Below are 20336 nucleotides of genomic sequence, written 5' to 3' on the forward strand. Positions count from 1 at the left end.
AGACAGAAATGAAAGGGCTGTGAAATAAATGTGAATGTAGCAATCCATTTTCTTACCTTACTGTCTCACTAGGAATGCTTTGTGGTTTTGTCCTCAAAATGTGTGCTTTAAATAACTAAGAAAGCTATTTCAGTTTTAAAGACAAAGTGCTGCTGGTGTTGACCTAAGAAAAGTAGAATATCTAATGCATATTATTTGAAATAGAAATATTACCATTTATCGATGCTCATGTCTCAAACCAATTAATATGGTGCTTCTAGTATGGGTTTCTTGAGAACAAGCTGCTACCAACTGGAAATGATCTGGTAGTTAATTTTTACCCTCTCAGAACTGGAACATTTTTCCATACCAAGTAATGTGGTAAAGAAATTACTATATAACTGAAATATATGGTGCTTGGAGACTGTTAATTACATTTCCACTGGCTGCAGCAACTTCAGAGGTTGCTATTTTGATGTTCTGCTGAGATTATCATCAGCATTTCAGCTCTTTGAAGATAAATCCTTGGACAATACAGCCACATCCACAGCTTTTTATTCTTAAGTTTGTCTAAGGCCTTTATGACATTAGTGAAAGTGTTGTTTGTTCATGAAAATGTCTGTCAGGACCATTATGCTCCTGAGAACTTCAGGGACCTTCTTTACCTGGAAAGGAACTTTCCTTTCCTGCTCTGTACCTTCCTTTTGCATAATGTCCCTGAAGGACCTCTGGAGGCAATGTCACCTACTTAAGAGTGTGGTTCTGTGGCAGTTTTAGCCTGTAGATTCACGTTAACTTTAAGACACCATTTTCTTTGTGCATTAGGCAACATTTGTGTCTATTGCAAAGGCAGCAGTAATGACGTGACTATTAAGCAAGGCTAAATGAGCCTGCAATATGCAGTGGCTTTCATTACATGATCACATAGCTGGCGGTCAGAATTCAGATGTGGAACATTTTGATGGAAAGAAATGTGGTCTATCCAGAGGACTGTTTTTTCCACCGCCTGTATTGTTATTACAGATGAATGAAAGGCAGATTTTACTTCAATACAAATTAAATTAGTTGTTATCATATTGATTTCAACTGGGCTAGTAGCAACAAGCAATTATAATAAGTGGGAATTTAAAAGGTGTACTACTGGCCATTTTAATTCACAAATGGCCTGGTTAAGAATTTCTTACACAGGAAAACCTCCTGTTAGGCTTCGGAGGAAACTGTTCCTGAGCACCAGCACTTCAGCATGTAGCCAGAAGTGATAAAGCTTGGCAAACATATTCATATCCTGTGTTTTGGAGAAATGACAAATCTAAATGGAGATGTTTTGGGTAGGAGGTCTGTTATATGGCACATCAATGCAATGTCTACAGATATTTTAAAAACATCGGCATTAAGCTGACAGCAGAAATTACAGAAAGTGATTTGAGGAGGTATAAGTAATAGTAATGGGAAGAAGTTAATCAAAATGTAGTAGACTTTTGAGGGGGGAGAGTTACTTGCATTGGGTTTGGGACACAGCAATAGGTTTTTCAGCCTGGTGGTTAGCACACTTACTTCATGGTCATAGTGAACATACAAATTCCTTTAAGCGAGGTCCAAAGCAGAAAAGAAAAAAACATGCGATAAAGGTTCCTATAGAGTTCATGCCAGAACTTTTATACATCCCATCTTTCCCCTGTATTCCAGAGCCCTGTCACCTCCCTGTTTCTTGCAAGACCCAAATCTCACACCCAGCTTACCCAATCTACTGTCAGCTTACCCAGTCGTTCAGTCAAGCTGATATTTCTGCTGTCAGTTAACCTGGATAAAACAGCAAGAGTTGGTTGTGAAAATGTTAATGAGGTATGGTTTCTGGCTGCAAAGGAAAAAGCATGAACTGCCAGCTTGGTGGCAAGGTAGGCACCATGCAGAGTTAGTTTGTATACATTTACAAAAAAGGAACATCTAGTATTTTAAGAAATGAAAATAGAGGAAAAGGGTGAGGAAAGAGTTCTACAATAGCATCTCAACTGATGTAAATATATATATATAGTTTTGTTGAAGTTAAAAGACATGTTAATTTATTCTAGCTAAGGATCTGACCCTGTCTCTGGAGCTGTTTCCTGACATCGGTGTCCATTTCATTTCAAGGGTGTAAAAGTCTGGTTTAGATCTCTAGGAGAGATTCAGACCTATAAAGCAATAGTAAAGGATGAGTGAGAAATGACTAATAAGATAATCCGTAGATATGAGGGAGTTTCTAAATTACATTTGTGCAAGTTATACTTGTGTACGTGCTTCAGCATGTTGCAGGTTCTGGGTCTCCCTCCTCACATTGTTAACCAAGAGAAAAGCATATGAACACTGCAGACAGAACTAGGCTAAAAAGCCTGCCTTCCTCATTTCTGTTCTCTGTGCTGGGGTGATGTTCCTGGGGCTGGGACTGAAGGATAAGGAGGCTACTTTGCACAGCAGCAAAACAGACTGTCTGTATTTGGGGATTTTGCAGAACTGCTTGTTTTCCAGGTTCTCTTTTCAGTGTGTTGAAAATTTAAATCACAAAAGGTTTGTGTAAGTTATAAATTGTAATGCAGTCTGTTTAGATGTATCTTGTAGTTGATCTCATGTAATCAGAGATGATGATTCACTGAGCACTTTTATAATATTCATTCTCACATTCTTTAGAAAGTATCCCAGGAATTCAGGAAGCTGTCATTGCTCAGTTCTGCTGAGGAGATAGCACATTGCAAACAGGTTTTGGCACTTAAGCACATTATTAGTGTATGGCTTGGTTGTTTACTTAGTGTTACAAAAATATTTTTCATTCTATAGAGGATACCTGGAAATGATATCCTCTTCCATCTCCCTGTAAACCACCCAAACATCTAAACTTTGTGAACAGCAGAGGCTGTTTCTCTAATAAGAGAAAGAGAACAGTACTTGGCATGTGTAAAAGGATTCCAAAGTGATCCTCAACAGTTGGTTATTTTATAAATTTTTAATAATATCTAACAGTTTATTTTGATATACAATTTCAAGACAGGTCAATTTTTTTTTTTTTTAATTACCCCACAATGGTTCTGTAATAGAAACAATAAGCAAGAAATTGCAGTTGAAATAAGATTTACTTGTCTTTTGCATTGATTTTTCTTACAGGTATAAAATTGTATTATTCTGTTTATGTGCTTGAGTTTGTTCTAAAGTGCACTATAAATGAGTATTCAGAGACCAAGAGTTGAACGTACATAAAATCATTTAGTCTGAGTCTTCCAAAGTAACCTTCATTTGTGTTTGCATTACTTTCTGCTCTTAAGGAATTTTTCCATGTTTTTGTACCTGTGGTTAGAAAGGAAATTCTGTGATGTGTGGAGTAGATAGTATTTTTTCCTGAAATGATAAAGCCTCTGAAAAAGATATTTACCTCCTTTAGTACAAGAATTTTGCACAGGAAGATAGGGCAGATAGATTAGGCTTAATGAACCAATACAGAGAATAATAAAGTTACTAGTAAGTAACGGTCTCAATTGACAAGGAAAAGACATGAAACATTCTCCCCTTTAGTTGTTTAGACAGTACATTTCTACAAGATAATACCTCTTCAGAAATGAAAGGAAAAGGAAAATGGAACTGCATCCTAAAATCAAACTGTTATCGTACAAGCATTTACCTGGTGTGTGAGACACCAATATACACACAGGGCAGAGGTATTTTATGTCATGTCTGCACAGAGATGAGTGCTAGGTGATTATTCCACAAAGCTAGCACACTATACTAAAGAACTACCGCATATTTATCTTGCTACGTGATTAGTAAAAACCTGCCAATAAATTTATGTTTATTGGTTAGTAATTACTACTCCATTTGTCTTTGGTTAGTTCTATGTAAAGTAGCACACATGCTTCTTGCAGGCATGGGGGGGCAAGTCTTTTCAGTCTTGTATTGAGTCGGTGGTCATGATCTCCTCCTGCTGCCTTTACCTTTTCCCTAATTACCGCTGTTTTTTCCTGACTTCGTGTTTCTTTGGCACCCCCCCAGTCTTTGGCACCTTCTAGGGCAGGATGTTCCCCTTTCATTAGTCTTTTAGTTCCTCTTCCAGGGCACAGTCGTTACCAAGGCATGTGTTGTTTATACAAAAAGTACCTTGTTTCACAAGGCCTTTATGGCCTTTTTATGGCCCTTTTATGGCCCTTACATCATTTTCCCCCTTTGAGACTATGAGACTTCTCTTCATAGTCCTCATATGTCTCATTATTAGTTCTCATTAACAGTATTAATTTCCGGTAGTAGCTTGTATGATTAGTCATCTAACACATTTTAAGGCACAACTAACAACAACACAGATTATTATCATGATGACTACGATTACAATCATCGTTTGAAGTAATCTTGCCAACCACCCAATCAGGGAGAATCCAAACTTTGTAATATTTTGTTTAACCGTCCTCCTTCCATAGAGGCCTGAATATCTCTACTTGATTTTGCCACTTGTTTTATTTTGACTATTTGTTGATCCAAATGTTCAGTTATATTGGGGATGTGGATGCAACAACCTTTGTTTTTCAGATTTAGGTACCCACATAGCCCGTGTTCATATAATAATATTAAATCTAAGGCTAGCCTATTTCTACAACACCATTTTTGAAGTTTCCTGTAATTGAGTGTTTAAATCTTGTAATCCTGCTCTAGTTGCATTCACTAATAGTTCCACTTGTCCTGTCAGATTGTACAACCATATTTGATTCTGAAAGGAGGTAATTTGGGGACTGAAGATAGCTTTGGTTTAAATCCAAAGTTAGAATTCCCCATTCAAGGGGATCGGCTGCAGATTTAGGCAATGGTAAACAGGCCGTTACACTGCTGGCATTACGGATTCTTCCAAAGGACTGGATAAGTTTTAAGACTAGATTTCCGTTACAAAAAGTAAATGCTATGTTAATCAGTGTCACAGATACAATTTGCATTCTAACCATGCTAAATTAACAACACTTTCCAAGAGTGTCCTAGGGGTAACTTCAACAGTGGTTTTCTAAAAGAAAAAACCTTGATACGATTCATCGACAGTCCCTGGTTAGTCCGAGTCTCAGTTCTCCAGTTGGCATAGAGATCCACTCGTCTTGGTCTGGTGCCATCTTTACTCCAGTATAATCAATCTAAGAGTCAATCCCATTCACCTTTACCACTGTATAAGTTTTTAGTATCACTGTATAAGGTCCTTTCCACTTTTCTTTCAAGACTTCATCTTTTCAAGTTCGTACATAGACCATGTCTTTGGGTTGGAATGGTGTACTGGAGTGTCCAAGGGAATGGGAGTCCTCTGGTTTAGGTACCTATGCAGGGAGGATAAACTCTGTGAGAGAGAGATCAAATACTCTTTAATTACAGCCTGTCCCTTTATATGCCTTTGGTCTCCCTTTGTGGTTAAATGATTGGTTGGATATGGTTTCCCATACAGGATCTCAAATGGACTAACACCTTCCCTAGCTCTGGGTGTAATTTGTACTCTCATTAATGCTATGGGTAGAATATCTACCCATAGCATCAATATGCTATGCATTAGCATATGCATTATAGCAACCTCCTTCGGTTGAAGGGACTGCCTGTAAGAGCTTCATTGTTTCTATTCCATATTTGATCGGAGTCCTGTATGAACTTAATAGTCCCCTTTCTTTCCAAATTGCCCCATGTGCATGCACTGCTCCGAATGCATACTTAGAATCTGTGTAAATATTGACTCTTTTTCCCTGACTAAGCTCTAAAGCTCATGTTAGTGCAACCAACTCTGCCTTTTGAGCAGATGTATTACTAGGCAAAGATTTAGCTTCTATGGCCTGAGTAGGTGTTACACTGCATATCCAGCTTTTCGTCTTCCTTCCAACATAAAGCTGCTCCCATCAGTAAATAACTCCAGTTCTGCATTTGGTAGGGGTTCGTCTTGCAGATCAGGCCTACTAGAATACACTTGTTCAATGGTGGTTAACAGTCACGATGCAATTCACCAAAGTGGGAAATCGGGAGCAGGATAGCAGGATTTAGAGCAGAGGTCAGGGAGATTACAACATCATCTTGTTCCAACAGCTTGATATTTAGCTAACCTGCTTGGGGACATCCAATGATGCCCTTTATTCTCAAGGAGAGAAAACACAGCATGAGGTATGAACACAGTAATCAGTTGGCCTAACATCAATTTCCAAGATTCTTCGATCAAAGTAGCAGTAGCCGCTACTGCCCCCAAACAAGCGGGCCAACCTTTACTGACCTCATCTAATTGCTTGGAAAAGTATCCCACTGGTCTTTTCCAGCTCCCTGATCTTTGTGTCAAAATTCCTAATGCCACTTGCTGTTGTTCATGTACATATAATTGGAAGGGTTTCCTCAAATTCAGGAGTTCCAAAGCAGGAGCCTCCATGAGTTTCCTTTTAATTTCATCAAAACTTTTCCTACATTCAGATGTCCATTCGAGAACCCCCTCAGGTCCTTTCACAGCAGCCTACAGTGGTTTGGCCATTAGTCCAAAATTGGGAATCCGTAAGTGGCACCATCCAGCCATTCCCAGAAATACTCTTAATTGCTTCTTTGATGTAGGTACAGCGATTCTACAAATCGCCTCTTTTCTCTCAGTACTTAATTCTCTCTGTCCTTTGGTGATTTCAAACCCCATATATTGGACCTTCCCCCCACCCCCCCAATCTGAGACTTTTTCTTACAAACCTGATACCCTGCCAAGCCCAGAAAGTTAAGCAAGCTGATGGGGGCTTCCAGACATGCCTCGTAATTGTCAGAACCAATTGGTAAATCATCAACATGTTGCAACAGTGTTACAGCATCATGATCATTTTGCCATTGTTCCAATTCTTTGGCTAGTACGTTACCAAACAAGGTAGGGCTGTTCTTGAATCCTTGGGGAAGGACAGTCCAGCAGGGTTGTGTCTTTCGTCCTGTAGTTAGATTCTCCCATTCAAAGGCGAAGATGGTCTGGCTCTGCTTATCTACAGGTATACAGAAGAAGGCATCCTTTAAATCTAATACCGTGAAATAAGTATTACTGTTAGGGATTGTAGTAAGGAGGGTATATGGATTTGGAACCACAGGGTGGATAACTTCTGTCCTTGCATTGATTTCTCATAAGTCCTGTACCAGTCTATATTCAGAAGAATGGGGCTTCTTTACAGGTAGGATGGGAGTATTAAATTCCGATTGACAGTCCCGTAACAATCCATGTTCTAAAAAGGAGCTTATTATAGGTTCTAATCCTTTTCAGGCCTCTGGCTTAATGGGGTATTGTTTCTTTCTTACTGTTTGAGCTCCTGGTTTCAGTTGAATCTTTACCGGGGTTGCATTCCTCACTCATCCGGGTATCTTTGATGCCCACACCAGAGGTATGACCGTATTCAGTATTTTCTCTGGAATATTCATTTCTTCATTAGGATCTTTCTCAGTTAACAAACATATCTGGGCTTTCCAGGCAGCCTCTGGGGGAATATGCAACTAAACAGAGTCTTCAGAAAATGTTAGTTGTGCATTCAGTTTACAAAGTAAATCCCGTCCAAGCAATGGTAGGGGGCATTCTGGCATATAATGGAATTAATGAGTTAATTTAGTATTTCCAGTTGAACATTCCATAGGTTGTAAAAACAGCCTTAAAGTCTTTTTCCCTGTTGCACCAACAACACTTATTTTAGTTCTACTTAAGGGTCCCCTACAACTAGTTACTACAGAATGTGTGGCTCCACTATCAATTAAAAAAATCTATTATTTCATTCCCCAGCTTGACTGGAACCAGAGGATCGGATGGGGAAACTTTAATAGATTCCTCCGGTCCCCTTCAGTCCAACCCAATCTCTGTCATGACCCCAACGGCTTCTTCTGTCTCTCTTTCCTGATTATTAGAAAGGCATTGGACAATCTTTTTTTCAAATGGCCCTCTTGCCCATATGCACACTGATTCATTCCCAAAGGAATGTCATGACAATTTCCACTATAATTTCTATGGCCCCTTCCTTGGCCCCAAAATCCACCTTGCGTACTTCCTCTCCCTTTTTCTTGTCCTTCTGTCAAGGCAGCCAACAAAGAAGCTTGCAGCCTTGCTCGTCCCCACCTCTTCTTCTCTTCCATTTCCTCCCGATTATTATACACCTTATATGTGATTGACAATAACTGTGAGATTGTCATGCCATCCGCACCCTCTACCTTTTGCTATTTCTTTCTTGTATCTGCTGCCGCTTGACCAATAAACAGCATGTTAAATAACTTCAAATTGCTATCATCTTCCGGATCCAGATCTGTCAATTTTCGAGCTACTTCACACAATCTCTCATAGAAGGCTGACGGGGTTTCCTTATCCCCCTGCCTTACTTCATATAGTTTAGATAAATTCTTAGGCTTTTGTGTACTCCCTGTTGAATCCCATATAAAATTAACTTTTGATATTCCTTTACTCTTTGTAATCCTCCGCTTGTGTTCGGATCCCATTCTGGATCCTCCTTTGGGAGGTACATATCGGCATTAGACACACACACACCCCCTCTCCGTTGTTGGACCAGTCCCTCTCTAGCCTTCTCTAAAATCCTTCTCTTTTCCTCAGTGGTAAACAAATATTCTAGGAGAGCCTGTACATCTCTTGGGATTATGAGTCATCATTACAGTTTTAACAGTACTATACATTCCTCCTGGATTGTTCCGATTCAATAAAACAAGATTTTTCCTTTTTCTCTTTTAGCACATATATTCCAATCTGATGTTTAGAATCCACTAAGCTACATTTCTTCCTAATATCTGAATCATTTCTCAACGCAGAAAACATATCCACATAAGGTATTTCATCCCATTTTTCAGTTCTCCGACAAAACAACCTTAATTGAAATATAGTGTTATATTTCAAGGATCCATTCTCAGGCCATTTTTCACCATTTTCCAATTGATATTGTGGCCACCATTGATTACAGTATCATTTTATCATATTTTTAGTCAAGGGATCCCCCTCAAATTTATTCCAATTCTTCAGGATGCATCCTAGAGGAAGAGCAAAGGGGTGCTTCCTGGGAAGCTGCAGCACCTATATTGGTACCGAAAAAGAATTTCCTAACCCAACCTTGCATACACTAAACGAAACGAGGGATGTGTCCCTTCGTTACCCAAAACAAAACTTGTAGAAACAAAATTATGCTACTGCTGCGTATCTTTCCTGATACATATTATGCAGAGCCCAAAATGAAACAAATGTTACTAAATGCTGCCTGCTTCCCAAGAGATCTTGCCCCTATCCCCCTTTTCTCATATTCAAATAAAAATACCTCTTTTCAGTAGTGTTGCACAGTAGTGTCACTTATCGCCCAACTGCAGGAGAGGAGCTGAAGGAGTCCCCGATCAACAGGTCGGTGCGTGCTGGAATCCACTCAGTTCTCTTCTCCCCATCGGATGTGGCAAGATGAACTGGGCACGGCTGTCAGCGTGGTCCCATCTGGGTCACCAAAACTGTTATCCCACAAGCGCGGGTCATTTACCTGGTGTGTGAGACACCAATATACACACAGGGCAGAGGTATTTTATGTCATGTCTGCACAGAGATGAGTGCTAGGTGATTATTCCACAAAGCTAGCACACTATACTAAAGAACTACCGCATATTTATCTTGCTACATGATTAGTAAAAACCTGCCAATAAATTTATGTTTATTGGTTAGTAATTACTACTCCATTTGTCTTTGGTTAGTTCTATGTAAATTAGCATGCATGCTTCTTGCAGGCATGGGGGGGCAAGACTTTTCGGTCTTGTATTGAGTCGGTGGTCGCAATCTCCCCCCGCCACCTTTACCTTTTCCCTAATTACCGCTGTTTTTTCCTGACTTCATGTTTCTTTGGCACTCCCCCAGTCTTCGGCATCTTCTAGGGCAGGATGTTCCCCTTTCATCAGTCGTTTAGTTCCTCTTCAAGGGCACAGTCTTTAGCAAGGCATACATTGTTTATACAAAAAGTATCTTGTTTCACAAGGCTTTTATGGCCTTTTTATGGCCCTTACATCAAAACTGGGGTACTGTGATGTCTAAATTTTAGGCTCCTAGTCCTTGGAATACAAAACTCAGGATCCATACCACGCATTTTGATTCCCTCTGAAGAGGAGTACAATCTAGAACCACTCAGGAGCTGCACAGAAAGCTGCATAGGGTGAGCAGGCTTAATAAGGAGCTGCTTGGACCTAGCCAAAATGGAAGTAGCTGAGGCTCAGGTGGTTTTAACCCTCCCTGTTAAGTGCCATAGTTCAGCCCACAAAAATAGATGTGGCTGCAAATCTTCTAGCACAAAGATGATGTGCAAACAAAATACCCTTCCCCATGCTTTTTAAAGAGTAGAACAGTGCAAATGATGAAGAATTAGTGATTATTGAACTCCTTTTTATACAGCTATGTAAGTAGTAAATCATTCGGCGAGGCTGAAAACAGATCTGGGTTTCCTTTCTCTGTGGCACAGTATATCAAGCCACGTGCTGGGGGAAGTCTGAACCATTGAGATGGAAGCTGGTTTGGAGTAAGAAAAAGTTTCTACACACTTTGCTGGAGCCAAAGAAAGTATCTGTTTATTTAAGTTGGTTTTGGCTAGTGTAAAAGCCTGAGAGCATGCAGGATTGCTCGTTAGAGAAGAAAAAGAACAGGGGTCAGTTCCTTGCTACAGGGACTGCTAATGCATAAACCCTCTGACCTCTGTTAGTCATCCATAAAAGCAATGGTGGACTGCTCAACTCTCAAGATGTCGAAACTTCTGAGCATGGGTGGGAGCAGAACTGCGTGGGGAGCTTTTAATGCATGTGCAAAACCTTTAAAGTAAGACAAGCAACATTCGAATTTAGGCACCCTGAAGTCATGAGGCTGCTCATTTGGATTAGAGGGGAGGGGCAGGGGAAGAGGCAGTTAATGATTTCCCCTTTTGATCAGAAGAACCTTTGTAGCCCTTAAATCCTTTCTAAATCCTTGTAGGGATCTGGCCCGTTCTTTTTCAGTTTTATTATGTGCTTGGTGGCCATGAAATATTGGAAGGAAATTGGATGTGATAATTTCATAAAGAGTCTATAAATAGCATTACAGTCTTCATTACGATTCCAGTTGGTCTGTAATTACCTGTGCTCCATGTTGAGCAGAGCATGAGTGAGATGAACAAGCTGCTGGGAGAGGAATTCAGGCACAGGGACGATGCAATCAGTGGCTACCTAGCTACCGTGTAATGTGAAACAAGTGTATGGGGCATCCATACATCATCACCACAGATATTTACCAGTGCATTTCCAGAGGTAGTCACCCAACTAAAGCCCCATCATGTAAAAATGCATGAGTGGTATTGCTCACTGCACATTAGTATTCCTAATTGCAAACAGGATGAGAGAGCTGCCAGTACTTCACGGGGGAAACTGTGTCCTGTCGCAAGTCAGCAGACACTTGGCCATTAAGTTGCAGTGAGGCCAGAATTTCATTGTGTATCTAGGTTGGCAGGGTAATTTAGGTCTTATATTGACTCCACTATCCTGCTCATTCAAGGATTTAGGCATTTTCTTTCTTTCCAGCTGGAAGAATTAAATTTCAGTCATCTTTTTCAGTCTCTCTCTTTCTCTGTTCTACAGATATTTGTACTCGCAAATCTTCAGCGACTAAAAATTCCACATTTTGTTTCTGATTGTATCATCCAATATTTGGTCAAAAACTTTATCTTAGCTTACCATCTCAGTGTAATTAGACGATCTACACAGTAAGATAGATGCTGGAATTTTTCTGCTTCGTTCTCCTAAGGCGCAGAGACAGCCCTTGTTGCAAGCTGTATAGCTAGACCGGCCACGTGTTCTGTACATTATGTATAGCTTCATATAATACCCAATAGCTCTGGCAGGAGCCTGAGGGTTTGGGAACTACAGAAAGGGTAAGAGGCACTACAGAGATCATAAGCTATTGAAATCCCAAATTCTTTGGGATTTTTTAGGCTAAAATTTCAAACAGGGTAGGTTAAAATTTCAAATGGGAAAGGGATAGGTTAGAAAAAACCTACAGCTGCTACAGATAGCATTCAAATAGCTGGCCAGTTTTATACCAATGCTTAAAGAATGTAAGTAACTACAGGTATATGTAAATGTGAATTCTTTTTAAATAGTGTTCTAGGTCTTGCAAACTCCACATATTTTGAATCTGGAAGGTCAGTTAATCTGTTTAACCCATACAATGGTCTTAAAAGAATAGTTTAACTGCATATTAATTTTAGTTTTAGTTATATTTTAGCAGTCTACATGTAGGAAGCGCTGTATTAGATGCAATGAGAAACACAAGCCAGCAGATGAAAGTGGTTATATCATTCCCACCATATATTAAAAAAACTGAACAAAGACCATTGTTGCTTCTCTGCTGGCTTGTTATTAGCCCAGCCTTTGAAGGGACGTGAAAAACACTGGTAACGGCTGTGTTCCACAGAGTTATCTGTGACGCCTTCAAGCATGCAGATGCCACCTCCGTTTTCAGTGTGTAGTCTTGCCCTATTGCCCACGCAGGGTTCCACTGGTACTGTGAAGCACCCCTGAGCAGAAACATCTTCCCTAATAAAGGACAGTAACTTTTAATAAACCCACGCCCCCCCGCTGTTAACGTCCCACAGACAGCCCCCTTTATCAGCAGAGGGTGTGAAGCGTAGCCCTGCCACAGCTGTAGCAGGTTGCGGTCAGACCCCGGGCTTCCACCCAGCGCCGCTGGAGACAGAGGCACGACCGAACGGTAGCACAGAGTGCGCGGGGCGCTTCCCGCGCGCCCCCAGGGCCCGGGCGGGCACGTGACCCACCTACCTCGCCTCCTCTGCGTCCCCTTCCCCCCCCGCCCGCACCGTCCTGCCGCGAGATCGGGGCCCGCGCGCGCCCCTGCCCTGGCGGCGAACGGCAGGGTTTTTTTTGGAACGGGCGTTAACGGCTCTTTGGCGCGCGCGCTGCTGTAGGGGCTTCTCCCCAGGGAACGGCAAGGCTCTGAGCTCCCCCGAAGCAGCGAGGAAATCCCTAAGGCCTCCCTGTAGCTCCTGGTGAGCTCTTGTCGTTGAAAAGTGAGGAGGAGCGGCCCTTTATTATCTTTGTTTTTCAACTGAATAGAATCTGAATCTGTATACGCTTGGGAGAGAGTGGGTAAAGGAAGAAATAAGTCTCATTTAAAGGATAGCTATATTCCTATTTTCCTTTTTGTTGTAACCCTTCAGAAAATACCTGAGTCAAACCACTACTGGTATTGCAGAGTGGATAATGTACCTTATTGTTTATCTTTTTATCACAGTTGTTATAATTTCTAAATCAGGGCTTATATTACTTGATGTAACTCAGTGCGTAAACAGTGTTTCAAAAGTGTTTCAGAAGGATAAGGTGATGTCTAAGGTAGCATAGTTGTTAAAGGGAGCAATTCCACTCCTTAGCAGCTCTGCTTCATGTGGGGGAAAAATATCTTTAAAATATTTGGAGGCAATGGAAATAAATAGAAAGGGATTGAATCAATACATAGAAAAATAGTTAACTTCATATTTCTACAAGTATGTTATTAATGACAAGGAATAAAGCATTTAAAATTTTAATAACACTTTTAACGATTGTTACACCTTTTTCTTGCATAAAATTGTTTGTCATCCTTTGATACTACATAGTAGTGCTATAGGTACATAGGTTGCCAAATAATAGAACTCTTTGTCAAATTCCTTATAATTTAGACTTTAAAAAAGAAGATGCTGTGTATTGTAATTCTAAATTAAGAAAGATTGTGCTTTACATGGATTGTGTCACATGGTACTCCTGAACAGAAATTGGACTTTGTGGTTTAATTCGCATGATACCCTTCCATTTTTGTGTACCATTTAAGCACTTCAGGTATTTCTCTTGTTTTCCCCTACCTTAAAAGCTGGCTGTGTTGTCAGCTGAATATAATATTGAAAAATTTGTGTAAAGGCTTCTCTGTTTCAGGGGATGTAAGCTGTTGTTATAAAACAAGTAGGATCAGATTGCTTATATGAGCTGTTATGTTATACAATCATTGTATTAGGGTATTTTGAATTGTAAATGTGGGGAGAAGGTCTGTTTTGGGGAAACTTACTCATTTTTCAACTGTTATGCAGAAATGTTTTTGTGTGGTTTTGAGATATTTTTGAATTAGAGAATATAAGGGCTCCATAATCAGGTTCCATTTGTACGTCTAAGAGACTCAGTGTGGTTGTCTGTTAGTTTTCACACCAGGACCAGGTGCATGATTCTTGGCATTAATGACCTAGGGTATAAAAATTCTTCCTTTCATTGCTGTTGTCTCACAAGTCATGTTTAGGTAATGCTCTTCCCCTGTTGCCCAGTATCAGAAACTAAGGGTATATGTAAGGAAAAGACTTTTTCAGTGTTTTTCAAAACTCTATTTCTCCCAAGGAAGAGACAATGATCTTGAGATAATCAGGATAATCAGAATGATAAGCAGTGATTGCTGTAGTTCAGGTTATGAGTCCTTAACATTGAGTGTGGTTTTATGGTGATAAGAATATATTCTCAAACAGAAAAACACTTTAAGACTGAGAGATAAAACAGCTTATTGCATCAATAGCTCTGGTACTAACAGTGTTTTACTGCTTTAGCAGTCCTGTTCAAGGTTTACTTAATGGAACTGCTATTGGAATACTTAAGACGTGATACTGATTAGCCTGGTTGTATTGTCTGCTATACTTCCTGTATTTTTTTTTTTTAGTGCAATATTAGAAGAATCATTCTGTCATGCCTCCTTTTTCTGTGTAGGGGTTTGTCACTGTCTCAATACATGGAGTCATTCTTAAATCTATATAAATGCCTTCAACCTTTGAAACAGGAGGTAGGAGCTGAGGAAAAAAAAAAAATTCCATACTTAGAATTTCTGATTAACTACGGCATGCCTATACCACTGAAATCTCTTGTTTTTAGGGAAGTGGTATGCTACCAATTAGATTTCTTTCCTTTATTTAAACTTACTATGTGCTTACTACTCAGTAAGCATAGTGATAGGCTCTCTGTTGCGCTATGTTATGTTATATTCAGAAAAGCATAACATTACTGCTATATCTGCAGAATCTAGGACTTTATTTAAGATTATTTATACTATCTTTAACAACAATGGAACCTATTGGACAAGTACAATAGGAATAATATTGGTTTTGGTTTCTTAATATACTCTGAAACTTTGATTTCTCTTTAGTAGGCTATTTTATCCTAATAGATTAATATAAGTAGCGTTCTCATGATTTTTTAAACTATTTCTTTTCCACAAAACTTTTATTTTAGAACAAAAGAAATATTTAAATTTATTCACGAGAAAATGTTTCATTATTTCTGCTTTCTTTTTTTCTCTGTCCTAAAGTATTTAAGCTTTCATTTTTCTCCCATCTGAAATAGAAGTCAGCTGAATTATTTCTGTGGCTGAATTAAAAAAAAAAGTTATTGATGCTTGGAATGATTTGATACAACTGGCTTGATATGATGTGAGATAATTTTGTATCACATCTGGAGAAAAAATTAAATTAAAATTAAGTAATAGTTACAAGTTCATTGACTGTACGTAACAACTGCCCTTTTAATGATGGTGGGTTTACATATTCTAGCTTCTTCATGAGTTCATAGTCACTGAAGGTAGTATGAAATTAGTATGAACTTATCTGAAGTTGCCTAGAGATAGCCATATTGAGTCCTCTTCCCCCCCCCCCCCCCCCCCCCCCCCCCAGCATTCTATACCGAATGCCATTTATGAACAAGGTGCTTCCACTGCCTCTGGGCACTCCGAAAGTATTACACCTTTGGTAGCATGGTTCAAAAAGTTCTGCATAAAACAAGTCAGGAAGAAGGTTTTAATAACCATGCTTTTGGCTTTGATTTTATAGAATGTTACTCTGCTATCCTCAGCTCCTCTAAGATGTTTCTTAAAGCACTGCATTTGCTACAATTAGTGTGACAACACCCAAAATAATAATTTAATGATTATTTTTGCCTCACTAGAATTCCTAGTGCTCCAAAAGGGTAGTTTTGTCTGGAAGTTTTCTGATAGTGGCTTTAAAGAGTGTTTGGATATTTTCTGTATCAGATCATTTGCTTTAATTATTTAAAATTCTTTGGATTTAGATTCTGTTGAATATGTATATTGCTATGTGCAAAATGGTCATCATGGTTTGCTCAATTTTCTGAAAGAAGAAAATTGAGTAAATTCTGTAATGAATACAACACAGTTTAGAAGCATTAAATGTTCATGTTTCATGTGTCAGAAGTTCATAGGTACTACCATTTTCTTTCTTCTTGTTTTGAAGGCCATTGTTTGTAGGATGACATTTTCTTTGTCTCAAAAACTAAATCTATTGCCTATTGCATTTTCCTTCTTGCTTTTTGGACGGTCTGTTTTATTGATGATCTCCTGCAGTTTTGCAAATGTGTACAGCTTTAATACTTGTAAATAAGATTCTTGTGTCATCCACTGTCATTTCCAACAAAACTGAGTGCGAACGTGTATGTGGCTTTGTGATTTGTATATCTCTTGCTTGTCCTTATCCTTAGGCAGATTGGGCATATGTACTCTGGCCTCAAGACTGTTTTGAATTGTGCTCTACAACTTATTCAGCAGAGCAGAAGAAAAGTCCTCTTTTGTGCCTACTATATAACGAATTACTCCATCACATAAATCAGAGCCAGACGTGACTCAAGATGTCTTATACTTCATCTGTCTGCCCCAGGAGTGTCACACTTGGATTAAAATGTCAGTGTTGCACAATATTGTGTAAGTTGCCACACATCATATCTTCTGCAGGGAGCCCTACCAAAACTGCTTGGGCAGTCTAAGCATGGATATATTTTGCAAGTGCTAGGTCCTGTGATCATTTCTAAATCAGTATTGCTGGAAATGGCAAAGGAACTGAAGACCTTGTGACTATTTAACTCTCTCCTTCTAGAGAGCTCTTGAAAACAGGAGTGTCTTAAGTCTTGGGATGTAAGAGTCCTTGACAGTCTTAAAAGTGCCGTTAACTCTTCTCCCACTTCTTGAACATGCTAAAAATCCCAACTGCCACTGGAGCTCTAGAAGAGGCTGGCAGAAACACATGCTGGCTGAAAGCAGGTGTGTTATCTGGATTAGGGTTGTTCAAATCTTCTTGTAAATGTCATTAACTTATTCTCAGTGATCAGTCTCAGCTGGATGAGTATTACAGAGTTCTGACACTTTTAGAAAACCTAAAACTGGCTATGCTGTCTCAATAACATTTTCAAAAGGAACCATCTGTAATAAAGCATATGCATATATTGAAATAATTTTAAGATTATGTTTATCCTAATTATGAATAGTAAGATCTCAGCAAAAAATATTGCAATACATGATTTGTATCTTTACAACTCAGCAGCCTCAATGAAACTTTTCTGTGTCAAGCACTAGAAGAATACAAGTTCATATGATGAATTTTAAGGAAATAGAATGAATGCAACTTTGGAGCTGTCCTAAAAATCTGCCTTAAACTGTAAAGAGACCTTTTAACATTCCTAAGTTGTTGTCTTAAGACAAGTTCTCACAGTAATGCTGTGGTTAAATGGTGCAAATTTGCTGAAGTACTTAACATAGAGCACAATCGTCTGCCATGGGTATTCAGCTGTTTTAATTTTTACCCAGGAAGGCCTTGGCATGTGCACATATTTACTAAATGAGAACCAGAGAAGAGATGCTTTATACAATTGGGGTTTTGTTTATCATTGTGAGAAGACTGTTTCAGGTGCATCAGAGAAACTACCTATGCACCTATTGTTGCAGACAAGGTTCTCGACACCCAGGTGCACCTAAAGAAGTGGTTTGTATGAGACTGATGTGTACAAGGATTGAAAAGAGAAAATGCAGTCTAATTCCAGCCTGCCATAGGGGTGAGGCCAAAATTTAATCTGATTTTGCACTAATAAGAAATTGCAGAATATCTTAGCAGAATTTGGCTAGGCAGTTCACAGACCTTCCATGCACTTTGCACAGGATCCACCAGTAATTCTTGCAGGATGACTGTGATGAAGTGCATGCTTTCTACTCAGGAGCAGCTGAAGAGGCTTAATGTGGAACCTCATTATCTCCTCCAGCTGTGGTGAAGCAGCCAGTTAGAAACAGCTGCTTTGAGAGACAGTGTGGGCAGCAGGTGGAGTAGTTGTGTGACACAGATGAGAGAAGCTTCAAAAAGAGGAAATATGTAGAGGAAAAACATGGGCAAATGCCACAGGAAGGAAAAAATGGTCCTTTGTTATTGAACAAGAACAGAGAGGAGAGTCCAGAATTAAAGGTCCGTTTCTTCTCTCTCATACGGAAGGGAAGTGAGAGCTGCAGAGCTGAGGGTCCAAGGATTCCTGTGTCTAAGATTGCAGAGAGCACTATGCAGTGCATATGACCCCTCTCATCTTTGGATTATGATTTTAAACACCACTTTTTTGCCCTCTGCTTTCAGGCCCACTCCCTCTGGATGGGAAGACAGGTGATCAAGTGACAACTACAGCAGGTCTAGCAGTTCTCATACCAAGGATTCTGCTGTGCTTGATGACTTATCCTTTCTCCATGACGTAAACAGAGAGTGCACCAAGAACAACTTTATACGGGTAGGTGATTTTGAGAAGGTGAGTCAGCCAACAAAACTTCGACAAACATTTCTATTTGGACAGTTGTATGGGAAGGTTACTGAACTAAATAGGCAGTTAGTCTGACCAGCTACTTCGATCTTGGCATCTTGGAGGACAGCTGAGGAGAAGCTACTAAACTTGTGATTTTTGCAAACCTCATTTACTTACTCCAGCAAATAAGAAGCATTTGATGCATACTTCCTAGAGTCTCTGTTTCCCTGTAACATTTACTCTTTCAGAAAGCTTTGTTAGGCACGGGCTTTACACTGTTAAAGGTTACTCTTTCTTGAAAAACAAATCTGTTATTCAAAACAAGATCTTGCTAATTTCTGAGGCTGCAGGTGCAATATCATAGGGAGCAAGACTGACAGCAAAGCTATGCAGACTATAACATCATAAAGTCATTACACTTTTATTAAAGACTGGGGAAAAAGAGAAGGCAGTTCCCTTTACTTTTTCTCCCAAACCTGCTGATGTCTGGGAATGCAGCTAGCACGAGGTATGCTTTCTGAAAGGATAGATGTGCTGGATTCATCCTCCAGTTTGGAAGAAGTGGTGGCAGTTCCTGTGACTTCAGTAAACAACATGAAAGGGGTGGTATCTAACTCATAGGAAAGATGTGTAAGAAACTACCATGCTAAAAGATTTGGTTTATGTTTATAGTCTGCTCAGCATTTTGCCACTTGCTTTATGGCTACATTAAGTGTCTTAGTTTAATGTCATACACACCATCTTTATAATATATGTCTGGATTTCATGTGTTATCTCTGCGCTACGCAATAAGTATGCATAATCACCTAATCATTTTTATGTAAATGGTAAATCACAAGATAAATGGTTTTAACAGTTTGAAAGAAAATGAAAAATATATAATTTATAAAGGACATTCTTCTTCTACAGGAGATTATGGAGAGGCATAATACAAAATAAAGTTTTATCATTTCTGGGTATGAGGTTTTTAAACAGCCCCTTCTACAATAACTAGATTTTCATGTTCATTTAGGGCACTGTAGTGTGCTGGTACCTTACCTGCACTCACATTTCTTTCCACTCCATATCAGCAAAAGTGAGGGGAGGCATTTTTGAGGAAAGTACTCAGGACAAATGGATCCTAAAGAGCTGACAGATTTATGTATGTTACCTTTGCCATCATAGACATGTTCTTTAAAGCCCAGAAGTACAAGTAGCTGAATGTGAGCAGACTGTTCAGCCTCTGGAGAACCCCATTGCCTTCAGGAGTAATCGGCTTGAGCACAGCAATATGACCCTAAAGTGAACTTCTGAGCACAGGCATGGAAATATCACCATCTTTGTCCCATTGTTTTGGTTCTAAGTGATGACTGTGAGAATGAGAAAAGCCAGACTAAATTAAAGCAATCTAAACAATCACACCAGTGAAGTTTCCATTTATTTAACAAACTATTCTTCCACTGTATTTATCAATTCTTTTTTTACTCTTCTTGTCTTACTAAACCTAAGCTGAAAGATCAGAGGAAAAAAAAAAGAGGAGGGATGGATCAAGTAAGTTTTATCTCACTAAAAAGAATGACAAAACTCCCATTGATTTCAGTGGGCGTGTCTCCTTTTCTGCTTTACTTTGAATCAGGAGTGTGCTTTTGAACCAAATTTGATCATCACCACTTACTGTGCTTTGATTTCCATCATGAAGTGATTGTAGAGATACAAACTGAGTTCATTTTGAATTAGACTGAACTTAAGGACACATTCCAGAAGTACACCTAGTGTGCTTTAACCTCAAACGAACA

This window comes from Mycteria americana, chromosome 6, assembly GCF_035582795.1.
Source record: "Mycteria americana isolate JAX WOST 10 ecotype Jacksonville Zoo and Gardens chromosome 6, USCA_MyAme_1.0, whole genome shotgun sequence".
NCBI lineage: Eukaryota > Metazoa > Chordata > Aves > Ciconiiformes > Ciconiidae > Mycteria > Mycteria americana.